Here is a 14604-nt window from a genome sequence, read left to right as displayed (position 1 = left end):
GAAAGTCGTAAAATACGGAAACCTTAATCAACTGCAAGTTCAAGTTTAGACTCCAATAAAGGAGAATAATTACATGTGAGTGAATAATTATTTTAAATATAGAGATAATTGCCATTACCTTTTGGCTTACACAAAATACTGTAAAACGTGACTTTTATGCGGCAGACATTTTGTCATTAGTTCCCATTATTCGTCATAGAGTATTTTTGGAGGAAGAAGGAGCTTTGCCAGTGACTGAAAGAACCTAAGGGAATAGGTCGGCATCATTAACCTTTACCTGAATGAGGAACTGAAGCCTGGAGAACCCAAGTGACCCTCTCAAGGTCATGCTGTCAGTCAACAGAGCGAATTGTGGAGCCCAAACCTCCTGATTCCTGAGCTTGTGCATTGATTGCTCACTAATGTTCAAATGCTGTTTTCACTATTAGTTTTTGGTAGGGTTATCATCTGGTGCTACAGTGTCCTTTTTGAAATCTTCTTAAATCTCATTTGTAGAGCTAAATGGGTCCCCCCCCCCCCACCACCACCACCATTAGTTTCAGATTACATTTCAGGGTGGGTTCAGTGAATGTGACTTCACGCAGAGCTTGTGAGTGTATGGTAGTAGAGAGGACTGAGGGTAGGAAGTGGTGGTGAATCAGCAGGGTCCTTCAGCCTCTCTCCCCCTTATTCAGAACTGTCCCACTACTACTTGTCATACAGAATGGCTTTCAGAAAAAAAAATAAATGAATTTGAAAAGAGGATTCCACTGCCAAAAAAAGAATATGAAAACACCACTGAGAGGAAACCAGCCCTCTTGGATATTGTCAGGTCAGAATTTTGGAGGTCGAGGGTGGGTAGTGAAAGGTGGGGCAGTTGTTTTCCCACGAAGGTGGGAAGGGAGGCCTGCAAAGAATAGGGCTGCACGTGTTCTCATTCCAGGTGTGAATCTGGCGGATCCAGGAAGCACCTGTCTTTCCCAGCTGCTCTGGGAGGTTCTGTTTGGCTCCAGGAATCTGGAGCAGCAGCCAAGGGCTGCCTCAGAAAGGAACAGGCTGTTTTCTGAAAATAGGACATTTGGTGTCTTTAAAGGCAGTATACTCCCAGCACCCCACGTGGTGCATTCACTTTGAAAGAGAGCAAGATTACAGAGATGTTCGAGGCTGAATGGAGGGTTCAGAGACATACAGTATCAAGCAGTCCCAAACTCCATGTTTATGGGCCCAAATCCTTTCATCTTAGGATCTCAAAGCACCTTACCTGGCATTAAGGATGATTACGTCGGCTCTGTAGAGAGAAAACAGAGACAGGAGCAAGAACAGAGCCTGCAGGATGACATAGGGAGGGGATGGTAAATCGCAAATAAATCCTTAAAATGCTGTTGGAAATTTGATAGGATTTCTTCCCTTTCTTCCCCCTCTCTTGTGGAGCTTGGGACTAAAAGAAGGGTGATTATGTGCATTTGGATCTGAATTTCATTTTTCATTCCTCAAAATATCACTAATGAAATAATCCTAAAGTAGGGTTTAGATTATTAAGAAACCTGAAAAGTAAGCCTATTCCATTCTTTGACTAGCTCCTGAAATAAAAGAATAAAAACCATAATACTGTGCTTCATTGTTCAGGTACCAGTTTTCTAACCCCACAATTTATTGATGAGGCTTCAGGAAGAGATCTAGAAGATATACCTGTGAGGATAAAGCAACAGTTCTGAAATATATAAAAATGAAAACTCACAGAGTCCAAGAATCAATGATCACATCATAAGAAGGAGGGAGGTGGTAATAACCTTGCATTTTGTTTTATTTTTATTTTTTAAAAGATTTTTTATTGTGTTGTGTTAGTCACCATACAGTACCTCATTAATTTTTGATGTAGTGTTCCATGATTCATTGTTTGCGTATAACACTCAGTGCTCCATGCAGTCCATGCCCTCTTTATACCCTTTGCCAGGCTAACCCACCCCCTCCCTTCTAAAACCCTCAGTTTGTTTCCTGGAGTCTGTCATCTCTCATGATTTTTCTCTCCCACTCCGATTTCTCCCCCTTCCTTTTTCCCTTCTCCTAATGTCCTCCATGCTATTCCTTATGTTCCACAAATAAGTGAAACCATATAATAATTGACTTTCTTTGTTTGACTTACTTCACTTAGCATAAGCTCCTCTAGTTGCATCCATGTTGATGTAAAAGTTGGGTGTTCATCCTTTCTGATGGCTGAGTAGTATTCCATTGTGTATACTGACCACATCTTCTTTATCCATTTGTCTGTTGAAGGGCATCTTGGCTCTTTGCACATTTTGGCTATTGTGGCCATTGCTGCTATGAACATTGGAGTACATAGGGCCCTTCTTTTCACTACATCTGTATCTTTGAGATAAATACCCTGTAGCACAATTGCTGGGTCATAGGGTAGCTCTATTTTTAATTTTTTGAGGAACCGCCACACTGTTTTCCAAAGTGGCTGCACCAATTTGCATTCCCACCAACTGTGTAAGAGGGTTTCCCTTTCTTCACAACTTCTCCAACATTTGTTGTTTCTTGCCTTGTCAATTTTTGCCATTTTAACTGATGTGGCGGTATCTCGGTATGGTTTTGATTTGAATTTCCCTAATGGCTAATGATGATGAACACTTTTTCATGTGTCTGTTAGCCATTTGTATGTCTTCTCTGGAGAAGTGTCTGCTCATGTCTTCTGCCCAATTTTGACTTGATTATCTGTTTTTGGGCATTGAGTTTGAGAAGTTCTTTATAGATCTTGGATATCAGCCTTTTGTCTGTAGTGTCATTTGGAAATATCTTCTCCCATTCTGTGGGTTGCCTCTTTGTTTTGTTGACTGTTTCCTTTGCTGTGCAGAAAGTTTTTATCTTCGTGAATTCCCAAAAGTTCATTTTCACTTTTGTTTCCCTTGCCTTTGGAGACGTGTCTTGAAAGAAGTTGCTGGAACCGATGTTGAAGAGGTTACTGCCTATGTTTTTCTCTAGGATTTTGATGGATTCTTGTCTCACATTGAGGTCATTCATCCATTTAGAGTCTCTTTGGGTATGGTGTAAGAGAATGGTCTAGTTTCATGGGGAGTCTGCTTCTCCCTCTGACTTTCTCCCCTCTTATGCTCTCTCTCACTCTCTGTCTCTCAAATAAATAAAGAAAATCTTTAAAGAAATAAAAAAAGAGAATGGTCCAGTTTCATTCTTCTGTATATAGTTGTCCAATTTTCCCAGCACCATTTATTGAGGAGACTGTCTTTTTTCCATTGGATATTTTTTCCAGCTTTGTTGAAGATTATTTGACCATAGAGTTGACAGTCCATATCTAGGCTCTCTCCTTTGTTCCATTGGTCTGTGTGTCTATTTTTGTGTCAGTACCATGCTGTCTTGGTGTTCAAGCTTTGTAATATAGCTTGAAAGATTTCACTTATTTGAAAGAGAGAGAGAGAGAGCTAGCGAGCATGAATGGAGGCAGGGAAAAGGGCAGAGGGAAAGGGAAAAGCAGACTTCCTGCTGAGCAGGGCTCCATCCCAGGGTCCTGAGATCACAACCTGAGCCAAAGGCAGACGCTTAACCAACTGAGCCACCCAGGTGCCTCCCCACCTTGTGTGCATTTAAATGGGCTATCTTATTTCATCCTTGTAGTAGCCTTTAGAGGTGGGCATCATCATCTTCATTGTACAGGTGAAGAAAATGAGCGTCAGAGAGGTAATAAGTGATTTAAGATCACAGGGTGAGGAAGAGTCAGGATTTGGATCCAGTGTAGTTGATTCTGAGGTTCATGTTCTTTTTATCTTATTATGGATGGGTTCTGATTTGAGGCTGAATGTCAGCGCTATTAGACTTTTAAATGCAGTTATGACAACAAAATAGATGAAGCATTTTGAAATAAATTTAGCAAAAAATTTGCAAATCCTGTATGAGGAAAACCCTAAAACACTTCTGACACAATAGTCGACTTGAATAAGTAGGAACACATCCCTTGTTTTTGGATAGGATATCTCAATATCATCATTGTGTTGGTACATTTTAAGTAAATTTATAAATTTGTTGTAATCATATAAAAATACTAACATGCTTTCCAACTCCCCCACTTTAGTTAGACAAGATGATACTAAAAGTTCACGTGGGGAAATAAACATGAAAGAATATTTGTGTGTATGGGGGATGGTGGGTGGATTGGGGTGGGTAGAAGGAGGGGCCAAGCCTACCAGATACTAAAACATACTATACATTTCTATAATTAAAATAACATAGAACTGGGACAAAATTATAAGATAGGACAAAATTGTAAGAAAAAAAGTCATTTAAGGGATCTCAAAATTGACTAAAGACAGACAGAAAATTAAGAAGCATTATTTATTAAAAACAAAAATAAAAACCTACTAGAACTTTGGGTGAGAACACTGGGGTCTGCAACCTACTTACTGCTATCATTCTTCGGCCACCATCCCCATCTCTATACACAGATGTGTTGGCAAGAGTTATACTTTCACCATTGCAGAACTGGCCAAGAAAAAGAGCAGCTCTGCTGCTAAGAGGTTTGGACCTCACACGGGGCAGGGTGCAAAAACTCAGAGTGTTGTCAGCAGAAGTACAAAATTCAGCATAAAATGAATAGGGAAAACCTACCACTCTGCCTTCCTGAGGTTGTGGTTCGAGGGTAAGGCAGGGCAAGTGGTGGATCAGCCAGATATGTAAGAGGGAGACCCTGGAAGTGACTGTATGGAAGGGGTACATAAGCTCTCCACCCACCCTTGACTGATGGTGGGACTAGCTGCATGCTCTGGAGAGACTCAAGAGAGCCCAGTGAAAAGTGAAAGTCAACACAAACTTGACAACTGCCTGAACTTTGAGCTTTTTAGGAAGTTCATAGGTACATACATAGATATGTATGTATCTATACATAGGACAGCAGAGAGGTGGGTGGAAGTCTTAAGGGATGAAGGTGTTGTCCACTAAACTGTATAATCCCAGAAAGCCTGGTCTAAAAATGAAGGTAAAAATAAAAGAACTGATGAGACATATTAGTGTTTGCTTGTGATAGTACTCCCACTACTAAAAAAACAAAGCCAAAACACCCCAAAACAAAGAATCCAGAATTGTTATAAAATATTATTTTAAATGTTTCCAACAAAAATGAGACATGCAGAGAAGCAGGAAAGTGCGATTCATACTCAGGAAAAAAAAAAGCCTCAATAGCAATGGATTCTCAGGAGACCCAGAATGTTAGATTTAACAAAGAAAACTGTAAAGAACAATTACAAATATGTTCAAATAATTAAAGGAATCTGTTTCCAAAGAAATAAGGAAAATATCATGATAACAGATAGAAAACTTCAGTAAAGGAGAACAGCTATAAAAAGAACCAAAGTTTTGGTTCTTTATTTTCAAGTAATTTTCAAAGTTGAAGAATATAATAATTAAAACACTAGCTTTGCTCAATAGCAGATTTGAGATAACAGAAGAAAGAATCAATGAAGTAAAAAAATAGTTCAATAAAATTAAGCTAAAGATCAGGAACAAAAATTGTTGAAGAAAACTTAACCAGAACCTCAGAGACCCCTGGGACAACATCAAATATACAACATATCTATAAAGGGAGAAAAGAGCAGAACAAACATTTAAAGAAAAAACAATTGAAAACTTCCCAAATCAGATTTTAAAGATGAGCCTGGTGATGGGTATCAAGGAGGGCATGTATTACATGGAGCACTGGGTGTGGTGCATAAACAGTGAATCTTGGAACACTGAAAAAAATAAATAAATAAAATAACATGGAAAAGGGCGAAAAAATAAAAATGAATATATAGATCTAAGAGGCTTAACAACCCCAAGTGAAATAAACACAGAGAACCATACCTAAACACATCTGTCAATGATAAAATCCAAAGGCAAGTAACATCTTTTAAGGAGCAAGAGAAAAATGGTTTGTCATATACAGCATAACAATAATCCAATTGGATGAACTTCTCTTCAGAGAAAATGAAGGTCATAATGCAGTATAATGGCATATTGCAAAAATGCTGACAGAAAAAAGAAATGTCAACCAGGAATTCTATATCCAGCAATAATATCGTTCAAATATGAAGACAAAAATAAAGTTTTCCCAGATAAACAAAAACTGAAAGAATTCATTGTTAGCAGACCTACCCTATAAGAAATTCTGAAGAAAGATCTTTAGAATGAAAGAAAGTGCTATAAGATAGTAATTGAGTGCATGAGAGGAAATGATGAATGTCAGAAATGGTGAATGTATGGGTAAAGTATAAAGAGGAGTGGAGGAGGGGCACTTGGGTGGTTCAGTCTTGATTTCAGCTCAGGTCATGATCTCAGGGTCCTGGGATAGAGCATTCAGCATGGAGTCCGCTTGATGATTCTCTCTCCCTCTCCCTCTCCCCCTGCTCTCTCTCTCAAATAAATTGTTAAGGAAAAGTGGAGGAAATTGAGTTATGTTGGAACAAACTTGTTACGCTTTATTGGAATTAAGATGTTATTAACTTGAATTAGATTATGATAAATTAATGACATGTAATTCTTAAAGTGATCACTAAGAAAATAACTAAAAAAGTATAGTGAAAAATGAAATGAGTGACTAAAATGTATATTAGAAATGATTTAATATTAGAGCCACTAAAGGTGGAACAGACAAACAAATGGAAACAGGAGATCATATGGTAAATAAATAGCAAAATGGCAGACATAAATCCATTCATGTCAATAATTACATTAAATATAAATGGATGCAGCACTCCCCTTGAAAGCAAGAACTAAAAGGCAGACTGGACTTAAAAGCAAGATTAGGTAACAGGGAAAAACTTAGCATATCTAACTCCATATTGCTTCTATTTCTCTTGCTGCTGTGACCTACAACTTAGAGACTTCTGCTTAGGCCTGTCTGTAGGAACATTACAGCTGAGATTTGAAAAAAACTGCGCTGCTTTTTTACCCAAAACCTACCTCACTCAAGGAGATAAGGAAGTATGTACAGAAATGATAAAGCTATGTTTAAGATTTATAGAGGCAACATAGAGGACATTAGGAGAAGGAAAGGAAAAGTGAATTCAGGGAAATTGGAGGGGAAGAGGAACCATGAGAGACTGTGGACTCTGAGGAAGAAACTGAAGGTTTTGGAGGGGAAGGGAGTGGACAGTTGGGTGAGCCTGGTGATGGGTATTAAGGAGGGCACATATTGCATGGAGCACTGGGTGTGGTGCATAAACAAGGAATCTTAGAACACTGAAAAATAAATTTAAGATGTTAAAGAAAAAGGAAAAACCACATGCAACGTTATAATTAAGAGAAATTAAAATTATACTGAAATACCGTTTTTCATCTTCAGAAATAGAATTGAAAAAGAAGACATACCATTCATTGGTGGTAGGAATGTGAAGCGGTGCAATTTCATAATATCTAACAAAACGCCTTGTATTTATATATATTATACATCACATGAGTCTAATCATAAAGAAACATCAAACAAAGCCAAATTGAGAAGATTTTGTAAAAAACTGACTTGTAATCTTTAAAACTATCGATGTAATTAATAACAAGGAAAAACTGAGAAACTGTTTCAGGTTAAAGAATTCTAAAGAAACATGATTCTGGACTGGATCCATTTCTGGGAAAAAAAAAACAACTACTGCAAAGGGTGTTATTGGGATAATTGATGAAATTAGAGAATCTGTAGTTGGATAAAAACATATTAAGATTAAATTTTCTGGACTTGATAACTGTACTGTGGTTTTTTTTTTTTAAGATTTTATTTATTTATTTGATAGAGAGAAATCACAAGAGAGGCAGGCAGAGAGAGAGGAAGGGAAGCAGGCTCTCCGCTGAGCAGAGAGCCCGACGCGGGACTCGATCCCAGGACCCCGAGATCATGACCTGAGCCGAAGGCAGCGGCTTAACCCACTGAGCCACCCAGGCGCCCTGTACTGTGGTTTTTTAAGAGGGCTATCTCTGTGCTGAGCACAGGTACGTTGAAGTCTTAAGGGTAAAGGAACATGATATATATAACCCACCCTCAAATGGCCTGGAAAAATAATATGTGAAATATATAAAAATTATATGCTTATAAGCATTAATTATAATACTTCACTATATCTCTTATAAAAATATATATAGAGAAAGAGAGTGGCACGATGTTAAAAATATGGGAAAAGTTTATATGAAACGTTTTGTGCTGTCCTTGCAACTTTTCTGTAAGCCTGAAATCATTTGAAAATACAAAAGAACAAAGTTAATGTGGCTAAGAATAATGTCCAAATCTCTGTAAGGCTTGCACTGTATTATGTGTGACTTAGAGAATTAGATTGCCCTTTAGTAAAAAAAAAAAAAAAAATCAGGGATACAGCACATTTTTCATGGCTTCTGGATTTTAAGATTTTTTAAGTAACCCTTTTGGAAATAATCTTTTTTCTTTTAAATAAAGCAGTAAACAAATATAAACCCATGATTTATATTGAAACTGATTTCCCCCAGCCCACTCCCTGACCTTCCCATCCTCAACCTTGGCCGTTTCTCAGAAGCCGTATCTTTGAATCCTTCCTGGATTTAGTCTGGCTCCCAGTCTATGTGTTATATGGCACACTGAAACCACTCTGAACTTGGAGCGTGTCAGCTGACTTCCTCCTATGGTGAAGGAATATGTGGCTTATTTACCCTCTCATCCTCCCTTTTCTGTTCTTCTAGAAGAATGATGTCACTACTTACAGTTCCTTTGGCTTTTATTCCCCACCAGCTGATTGGGATATAACAGACATAGAACATTATGTGAATGTAAGTTGTGCAGCTTGATGATTTGGTACATGTGTGTATTATGAAATGATGAGTGCAGTAAGGTCAGTTAGCACATCCATCATGTCGCATAACTACCTTTGTGTGTGTGTGTGTGTGTGTGTGTGTTAAGAACATTTAAGATCCAGGGGTGCTTGGGTGGTTCAGTGGGTTAAAGCTTCTGCCTTCGGCTCGGGTCATGATCCCAGGTTTCTGGGATCAAGCCCCACATCAGGCTGTCTGCTCAGCAGGGAGCTGGCTTCCTCCTCTCTCTCTGCCTGCCTCTCTACCTACTTGTGATCTCTGTCTGTCAAGTAAATAAATTTTTTTTAAATAAATAAAATCTTTAAAAAAAACATTTAAGATCTACACCCTTAGTAACTTTTAAGTATCTAATACAGTATTGTTAACTGTAGTCACCATGCTGTTCCTGAGATCACTAGAATGTGTTCTTATAACTGGAAGTTGATATTTTTTGTTTGTTTTTTAAAGATTTTATTTATTTATTTGTTTACATGAGCAGAGGGGGAGAGGCAGAGGGAGAGGGAGAAGCAGACCCCCCTGCCAAACAGGGAGCCTGATATGGGACTCGATCCCAGGACCTTGGGGTCACGACCTGGGCTGAAGGCAGACGCTTAGCTGACTGAGCCACCCAGGTGCCCCTGTATCTTGTGACCAACATCTCTCCATTCCACCCTCTCTGCCCATCACCCCACATCCCTGGTAACCATCCCACTCTCAGTTCCTAGCTTTAAAATTTTAAATATTGCATTAAACCACTGTATCTCATGCTAGCAAGTAAAGACCATACCTCTTGACTTCCACTTTGTAAAATGAAAACACTAAGACCCCACCCTTCCCTTTGCTTCTTCAGATCTCAATTTCTGTGAGCTAAACCTTTAGATCACCAAAGCTGAGAGTATCTACATCATATTTTGGAATTATAATCAAGTTTTCTTTGCCTTTACTCTAATTGATTCTAAAAGTAGTAACTGACGCAATACTTTACCGTTACCATGAGAAGATGCTGTTTTTTGCTTGGCCAAGTTCTCTGATTACAGTGCTTCCCCCATGGCCACATGTCCTCACTCTTGAGCCACTCAAAGGAAAAAAAATTCTCCAGGGGATATTCTTTCTCACATTCCACCAGTTGCTCAGAATCACATCATACACTTAAGCTTATTTCGTTTTTGGACTTGGCCTTTCTTGTCCCTCCTCAACCTGCATCTTGAAACTTCAGGTGAGATTACATTTGACCTGTTAAGGGAGAAACACCCCGCATTTCACCTTGTTTCTTCACCACTCAGTCTGTTGTTCAGCATCCATTTCATTTTTTCTTCAAGGATAATGATCTCCCGTCTGTCCTGTGTTGAGCCTGCTGTTTCCTATTGGGACCGTAGCTTTCTGGAGAGCTTTTTGTTTTTCTGGGAGTGTCTAAGTGCTTCCCTTTATTTATTGCCAGGCTTTACTGGGCTTTTATCCTTCCAGATGTGATTTCACACTCCGTTCTGTGGAGTCCCTTTTCCCTCCCTCCTCCTACTCCTGTTTTCTGTTTGTTTTAGGTGTTTGGTTTTTTTTTTTCCACTTTGAACTTCCTTTTGAGAGGGCTGAGGCTCCCTGATTCATCCTTCACTGAGCTCTCCCACTAAGCTGTTTTTTGGTATTGTCATCCTTGTTGCATCCATTATTTCCTGGATCCCTTAGCTACCTCTTTGTTTTTCCAATCCCTAATTTGTTGAAATACGCCTGAAAGCGACTTTTAAGAGAGGATATGTGGAATATTAACTTCCTGAGGCTTTACAGGTCTGAAATACTTTTATTTTCCTTTCACACTTGATTCATCAATTTCCTGATTATGAAACTCGAGAAGAAAATATTTTTTCCTCAGCCTTTAAGATATTCTTATTAGAGTCTAGCATCCAGTGTTCCTGATGAGGAATGTGTTGTCAGCCCAGAATGCTTTTCTTCTGTAAGTAAACATACCTCCTTCCCCTCTCCTCCCCCAACCCCGGGCCCCGATAGTTTTTATGAGCTCATGGGAGGCTTGGTACTCGCAGTGTCTTTCATCCTCCTTGACACTGTGTTTTCTCTTTTAGGAGCCCTGTCAATTGAATCTAGACCTTCTGAATTGACCACTGTATCTCCTTTCTAAATATTTTGCATCAATCACTTCGGCTTTTTTGTTGTTGTTATTGTTCTACCTTCTGAAAGTTGTCCTCAACTTTATCTTCTAATGATTCTACTTATTTATTTTTACTTTAGAAATTATATTTTTGATTTCCAAGACATCTTTATTATCCTCTGATATTAAAAAAAAAAAGCACCCTGGTCTTGTTTTGTTAATGTAGCATTTTCTTGAATTCCACTGGGGACCTTTCCTTTTAATCTTGATGTTTCTTCATTGTGCTGCAGGCTTCGTCCACCCCGTGTTCGAGGGAGTCTGGAGCAGGCTCGTTGGAAACTAACTGTGCTTGTCTCCATTCTAACTCCAGGTCCCATTCTGCTTGCCCCCACTGGAGTTTGCCAGACAGCTTCATGCCTTCCTCATTTCTGGCCAACTCTGTGTGTATTCTAGGATGCGGTGTCATCTGTAATCGGCCAATATGTATTCAAATGATTTCCTTTCCCTTTTGTTGAGAGCTCTGGTCTGCTGATGAACCCCTCCTGCCCTGTTGGATCTTTAATGATGTCTTGGGAGGAATACCTGTCCAGTATCTTTAGGAATACATTTGAATTACCAACGATATTGTTAACAGGGGTCACTCCCAAGCCATCTGCCTCTCAGGAGTGCCAACCTTGTATTGTCCTATACAGTTTGAACTAAACTTTATGTTAAATTTAGACATGGCATTTCAAAAAAAAAAAAAAAAACCCCAAAACCAACAATACATTTTTTCATCCCTTTAATGCATTCTGCGTTTTAAAACTTTCCTAGGTATAAACCTACTAATTTCTGAATTAGTGTTTCTCCTTTTACCAAGGATCAGTATTTATCATGTGATAAATAATCTTGGTTTCTGGAACTTCTCCAAATCTTGACTTTCCAAAGGCCAAGCCAGGGTCACAAAATCTAGAGTGATAGCTTTGTCCTGAGCATTGCTGTCCCCAAGCCTCCACTTGTTTTTTCCGCTGGAATGTTCCCTCTGTTTTCCCTGTGCACTGCCCACCCCCCCAAACCCCCGGCCGTACACCTCTCCCGAGCTTCAGGGCAAGATTGGGCCTGCCATTCGGAGTGCTTACCCCATTGGTATTCTTCTAACAGAGTCTGCCCAGAGCCTGTTGAGGGAGCTGGTCATTGGAGGTCCCTTCAGTAACACACGCCAAGTTATACCAAGGGCCCCCTGGACCCCCTCCTACTCCCCCATCACAGCTGATTATATGAGGCTTGGCCATGACCCAAGGAAAACCAATCTATAGAATGATAGCAGCCTCTTGTGTGATTTTGGCCTTGTTTTATCTTATCAGACTGATGGAGACTCTCCTGGATCCCTGACGCTGTATTCGCTGTTAGGTGATGCTCAGAGGGTGGGGGGGGGGGGTACAGATTCCGAAGCACAGGAAGGAAGGAGACACAGATGCATGCTGAGTCACGTTAATGGTGGGCATCAGTGAGGGACAGAACAGGATAAGGCAGTCCCTGGCAGTGCCTGGGGACCCAAGTGGCCTTCACCTGGCCTCAGACTCCAGTGGCTGGGTTGTGCCATGGGACAGTTCTCTGTGTGAAGTCTCACTGGAAAGTTCTTCCTGATTATAGTGAGGTCTGGCCAATGGACAGGAGTCTTTTTTTTTTTCCTTCACTTTGTCTACATTCTAATCACTAGCGTCTTTTTTTTGTCTGGGAGTACTGTAAGAAAGTTTCAGAACCCAGACCAGGGAGGAACAAACCCAGAGGGGCTGTTCAAGGGCTGTGCACCCTGTGAAGCTGCCGTTGCAACCCCAGGAGTTGCTCCTTCCTCTAAACTCATGGAGCTTTGAACACCATAGAGGTTCCTTACAAGCTGTGGCCCATGCCTCCATTTTGGTTTTAGACCCGTGCTCTTACTCCTACAGAATGAGAAGAATTGGAGGACTGTGGCTTGTGTACCAGTATGTCCTCCAAAGTGCCCGGAGTGGGGATGCCACAGAAGAACTTGTCACCAAATGTTCGCTCAGTCAGTGCAAGGAAAGCTGCAAGGGCAAGAAAAGGAGAGAACCGTGGAGAAAAAGATTTTAATAAATGCACATGGAAATTTCTGATAGTTATTATTTATTCCACTTAGGCACATGGATGCATGAATTCATTTAACAAGACTTTTAAAAAAAATTTTAAATGTTTTTATTAACATATAATGTATTATTAGCCCCAGGGGTACAGGTCTGTGAATCGCCAGTTTTACACACTTCATACACTCAACATAGCACATACCCTCCCCAATGTCCATAACCGAACCACCTCCTCCTGACCCCCCTCCTCCTGGCAACCCTCAGTTTGTTTTTTGAGATTAAGAGTCTGTTATGGTTTGTCTCTCTCCCGATCCCATCTTGTTTCATTTATTCTTTTCCTACCCCCCAAACCCCCCCACATTGCATTTCCACTTCCTCATATCAGGGAGCTCATATGATAGTTATCTTTCTCTGATTGACTTACTTCGCTAAGCATAGTACCCTCTAGTTCCATCCACGTTGTCCCATGGCAAGATTTCATTTCTTTTGATGGCTGCATAGTATTCCATTGTATATATATACATCTTCTTTATCCATTCATCTGTTGATGGACATCTAGGTTCTGTCCATAGTTTGGTTATTGTGGACATTGCTGCTATAAACATTCAGGTGCATGTGCCCCTTCGGATCACCACATTTGTATCTTTAGGGTAAATACCCAGTAGTGCGATTGCTAGGTCATAGGGTAGCTCTATTTTCAACTATTTTCAACAACTATTTCCATGCTGTTTTCCAGAGTGGTTGCACCAGCTTGCATTCCCACCAACAGTGTAAGAGGGTTCCCCTTTCTCCACATCCTCACCAGCATCTGTCATTTCTGACTTGTTAATTTTAGCCATTCTGACTGGTGTGAGGTGGTATCTCATTGTAGTTTTGACTTTTATTTCCCTGATGCCGAGTGATGTGGAGCACTTTTTCATGTGTCTGCTGGCCATCTGGATGTCTTCTTTGCAGAAATGTCTGTTCATGTTCTCTGCCCATTTCTTGATTGGATTATTTGTTCTTTGGGTGTTGAGTTTGATAAGTTCTTTATAGATTTTGGATATTAGCCCTTTATCTGATATGTCGTTTGCAAATATCTTCTCCCATTCTGTCAGTTGTTTTTTGGTTTTGTTAACTGTTTCCTTTGCTGTGCAAAAGCTTTTGATCTTGATGAAGTCCTAATAGTTCATTTTTGCCCTTGCTTCCCTTGCCTTTGGCGATGTTCCTAGGAAGAAGTTGCTGCGATTGAGGTCGAAGAGATTGCTGGGGCACCTGGGTGGCTCAGTGGGTTAAAGCCTCTGCCTTCAGCTCAGGTCATGATCCCAGGGTCCTGGGATTGAGCCCCACATCGGGCTCTCTGCTCATCAGGGAGCCTGCTTCCTCCTCTCTCTCTGCCTGCCTCTCTGCCTACTTGTGATCTCTTATCTGTCAAATAAATAAAATCTTTAAAAAAAAAAGAGAGAGAGATTGCTGCCTGTGTTCTCCTCAAGGATTTTGATGGATTTCTTTTTCACACTGAGGTCTTTCATCCATTTTGAGTCTATTTTCTTGTGTGGTGTAAGGAAATGGTCCAGTTTCATTTTTCTGCATGTGGCTGTCCAATTTTCCCAACACCATTTGTTGAAGAGACTGCCTCTTTTCCATTGGACATTCTTTCCTGCTTTGTCGAAGATTAAT

The sequence above is a fragment of the Meles meles genome, chromosome 15 (assembly GCF_922984935.1).
Source record: "Meles meles chromosome 15, mMelMel3.1 paternal haplotype, whole genome shotgun sequence".
NCBI lineage: Eukaryota > Metazoa > Chordata > Mammalia > Carnivora > Mustelidae > Meles > Meles meles.
Note: the sequence above shows the minus strand (reverse complement) of the source record.